General features: G+C 47.2%; 1 pseudogene; it reads left to right on the top strand.

Moving 5' to 3' along the window:
* LOC119321052 overlaps nucleotides 1–1,820 on the top strand; it is a 2,908-nt pseudogene extending 1,088 nt beyond the window's left edge.
* Nucleotides 1,821–4,669: the final 2,849 nt, after the last annotated feature.

The following is a 4,669-nucleotide window of genomic DNA, read 5'->3' as shown; positions in this document are numbered from 1 at the left end:
CCCTATATAAGCTTTTTTTAATAACTAAAAAAAATTCAAAATAGTTAAGAACTATTTTTAGAATAAACTTGACTTACTTGCGCGCTATTATATAATTTTTCACAAAAAATAAACCAACGTTGACTTCATAGCGAAAAAGACAAAAAGTATTTGCTATTATAGGTCACTATTCATGACATTTTGACTAAAAAATTGTCTTTTTTGAAAAGAAGTCAAAGAGAAATCTTCTTTTTGTGGAACTTTTCTCACGAGTACAATGAAAGGTTAAGTTTATTTCGAAAATATTTTCAAAAAAATTCTATTTTTTATTAAATTACTTATTTTTTTCATATAGGGTGCATATGTACGCATAGACAAACATCCGCGGCCTTCCCCCGTACGAATAATCCATCGGATACAAAACAACTGCCCACTAACGCACGTTGCGCGCCCGGTCACCCCTCGCTCCCGTTTCTATCGCGTGAAAAGTCGCCGCCGCTCTGCCCACGAACCTTCGCACCAGAGCTCCCAATCCGTTGCCGCGTGCCACGCATGGCTAGTGACGAGTGCAGAAGGCGGACGCCGGGAACGACGAGGAGCTGGCGCACTTCCGGTGCCCGATCTCGCTCGAGCTGATGAAGGACCCGGGCATGGCGCTCACGGGCATCACCTACGACCGGGAGAGCGTGGAGAGGTGGCTGGTGCGGGGGTGCGGCACCTGCCCCATCACCGGCAGCCCTGTGTGGCTCGCCGACCTAGTCCCCAAAAAACGCCACGCGCCCACCTGATCCAGGACTGGTGCGTCGCCAACCGAGCCGAGCGGGTGCCCACGCCCAAGGTGCCCGTCGCCGAGGCCGACGCGGCCGAGGTGCTCGCCGCCAGGCGCGGGAACGTGGCGACCCGCGGGCAGTTGGCGGCCCGCCAGGGCCAGGGCCATCGGGAAGGAAAGCGACCGCAGCCGCCGGTGCCTCGCGGCTGCTGGCGCCGCCCGCCAGCTCGCCTCGGCTTTCCAGAGCCTCGCCGGTGAGCTCGTGGAGGGCACCAGCGCCGCAGTATTAGGCGCACTGGGGAAGATCTTGGCGGCCCTTACTGTGCTCTGCCCGCTCGACGACGAGGCCCGGCATTGCATTGCCTCCCCGGCGTCTCGCAAGACCTTCGTCTAGGTGCTCTCCCACGGTGAGCTCAGCCGCGCGGGCCAGCGCCGCCATCGTCCTCCGGGAGCTCGCCTCGTCCGCCGACCAGCACACTGTTGACGTCATCTCGAGGATGCCCGGCGTGTGCAGCGCGCTCGTCGGCCTCGTCAGGAACCCCGTGTCCCCTCAGGCCACCAAGGTCGCGCTCGTCACGGACTACTACCTCGTCTCCGGCAGCTACCGCGCGGCCGCCAGCTTTGCCGAGCTAGGGACAGTGTTCGTCGTTGTGGAGCTCCTCGTGGACGCTATCAAGGGGACGAGCGAGAAGGCACTGGTCGTGCTCGACGGCGTCCTGTGCGCCGACACCGGCCTCGAGTCCACGCGTGCGCACGCGCTGGTCGTGCCGTTGCTGGTCAAGAAGATGTTCCGCGTGTCCCACATGGCCACGGAGTTCGCCGTTTCCGCGCTCTGGCGCCTCTGCCGTGCCGTGGACACCGGCACCGCGCGTGCTCCGACGAGGCGCTGCGTGTGGGCGTCTTCCAGAAGCTGCTCCAGGTGGGCTGCGGCGGCGTGACCAAGGGCCGGGCCAGCGAGCTGCTCAAGCTGCTCAATGGTTTCAGGGGCAACGTAGAGTGCATCGAGACGGTGGACTTCAAGGGGCTCAAGAGGCCATTTTTGATCCGGAAAATTTTGTTTTTACCACTCTAGATTTTACCAATTTTCCTTATGCCACTCTAGATTTTGACATTTCACTTTTGTCACTCTTAGTTTTTGACAATTATCACAATTGCCATTCCCGTGGCAAAAGCAAAACTTTCAGAGTGGAAATTGTGATAATTGTCAAAAGCTAAGAGTGACAAAAACAAAATAAAATTATTTTAATTTTGCCACTGAATGGCAATTGTGATAATTATGAAAAAATAAGAGTGGCAAAAGTGAAATGTCAAAATCTAGAGTGGCATAAGGAAAATTGGCAAAATCTAGAGTGGCAAAAACAAAAATTTCCCTTTTTGATCGGTGTAGATGCTGAATTTTTAGCATCTGCTTTCACCCTTGTTTAGATTGTTTTGGGAGCTAGATTAGATGTGTGGATAAAACATACTCCAGGATGACTAGAGTTTTGTATTTACACCATAACTGAATACTCGCATACAAAATGATCAACACAAAAGAGAACTGAACATTGTCTAATTGCTGTCATGTTTATTTGTCTTTGCAATTTTAAAGTTATTTTGTGTTATTTACGATTTTGAAGTGATCCTCACATTACAGAATTCCATGAAGAGCTGGGAAACATAAGTCTATTTTTGGGGTCATCATGATTTCGATGAACTCCTATATGCCTCTTTCTCTGAATAGAATGCTCTAATTTTGGGGTCTTCATGTGTATTGCCGCTTGAATCATATTCAGTTCCTCTCTCTACACGTTTGGAAATCGATCATGCATAGCAAGAAATAGACAATCTATTTTTAATTAAGATGTCCATAAAAAACAGTTAGTTGTGAATTTTTGAAATACAGAGCAAGATATGTACCCTTGCCGTCTCCCTGAAGAAATGATGCCCTTTGTGAATTAGGTCAATCTCCAACACCATAGTTACTACTCCCTCCGTTCGGAATTACTTGTCTCGGAAATGGATGTATCTATAACTAAAATACATCTAGATACATCTATTTCTGCGACAAGTAATTCCGAACGGAGGGAGTATTTAGTAGACCAACAATATGCTCTTATTATATTTGCATATCCTTACTATATATTTTTATTAAAGAAAGGATACAAGTATGATGGAGAGGAGCTTAGAATCTATTCTGTGCGCACATCTTCATCCAGTGTTGCGTCTCTTTTCTCTTGTACTCAACTCACTCTTTTTCCATAGAGGCTCAACTAGGTGAAGGACCTGGGCCTGTCACTCATGGACATACTGGTTCATGCATATCAGAGGCAACACTTACCCTGCTTCAACAAAATGATCACACTAGGGCGTTGGAGCATTTGTAATCATGGAAATATCTTCATATTTGATGGAGACAATGTTAGTTCAATACATGTTCTAGGTTACATTGGTTATACACATGACTACCCCATACGAGATATACAACAGGAGTTGGTGATTGCTTCTAATGTTTTGAAGAAGTGGCCAAGTGATAGTTAGAGCAAAATGATCAACAATTGAATTGATGAACAATGATAGAGCAAAGATGGATGAATTTCATGGATGTGGAGAGGAGGAACGACCGGGCCGGAGAAAGCCGCTTTTTCTGGATGCAAGGAAGGTAGTGAAAAAGATGATGACATAGGAAGTTAAGGACACACTTCTAATTTGTAAAATACACATTAGGGGTCTCTCCTACTATTTCACCTTAAAAAAAATACATGATAGAGAAAGCAATGGGAGAAAGAATTGGTAGTTGGCGTTGTATGAATGAATATCCATCATGTTTGGCATACACTTTTAAATTAGAACAACGACCGGTGCATACATTTTTTAAGTCCCGTAGCAAAGCATGGCATTCAACTAGTTGGTGTAGAAGGGGCGAATATGATGCCTCAATTACTCTGCCCACTTATGCCACTTAGCCTAAATGACGTTGTCCCAGTGACACGTGTATAGTTGATATGATAAATGGACGATTTTGATCATGTGACATTTGCGACTCCTCGGTTATGTATAAAGAAAAAGGAGGGGGGGGTACCCAAATCCTCCCCATGCGACCACACACCTTCTCCCATGCCGTTGTCATGGCAGGAGATAGGACTCGCGCACTAGGGAAGAAGAAGACGAAGAAGAAGGTTGTGTCTTCCTCCACCGCACTCCCGCCAGGCTATATTCAGGGCGATTGACTTCCATCCTCGGTGACGGAGGAGGAGCTGGACGAGCTCATCACCGACGAGATGTTGTCGGTGGATTGATGAAGGATTCCTTCGCCCGGTGAGACAGAGCCGAACACGGAACTCAAAGAGCGGGTACTCCTTGTTTCTCGCATTCGTCGTGGATTTTCCCTGCCTCTGAATCCCTTACTTCGAGCTTTCCTCGGATACCATGGCGCTGAACAACATCACCTTCCTCTGAATTCCATAGCATTTACGTCTAGCTTCGTATCTCTCTACTAGAATTTCCTTGATACTAGACCACATTGGGGCTTTTTTAAATATACTTTTAGTTGTAGAACCCAGAGTATGAAAAAAGATAATCTAAATGCCGAGCCTACAAATGTAATTCAAATGTGTGGTGGGTTAGGACTTCAAGTAAAAAAGAAAGCCACTTTGACATGAGGTGGCCTGACACTCTGAAAGGGTGGCAACGCACTTGGTTCTATTGTAAAGATGTTCCCATGCCCGACCGCGGCTGTTGTATGTGAGCACGACGGGGTAAAAATATGGAGTTGCTCCGGAAAAATTGCGACACATATAAAGATATAATACATCATTTTTTAAACATAATATAGACGCAAACACTCATACATATGCATATACACTCATCACTATAAACGCACGCACGCACATCCTACCCCTATGTGCACATCACCGATACATCATCTTGAAATCGACGAAG

Source organism: Triticum dicoccoides, chromosome 6B (genome assembly GCF_002162155.2).
Source record: "Triticum dicoccoides isolate Atlit2015 ecotype Zavitan chromosome 6B, WEW_v2.0, whole genome shotgun sequence".
NCBI lineage: Eukaryota > Viridiplantae > Streptophyta > Magnoliopsida > Poales > Poaceae > Triticum > Triticum dicoccoides.
Note: the sequence above shows the minus strand (reverse complement) of the source record. Positions and strands in the feature narration are given on the sequence as shown.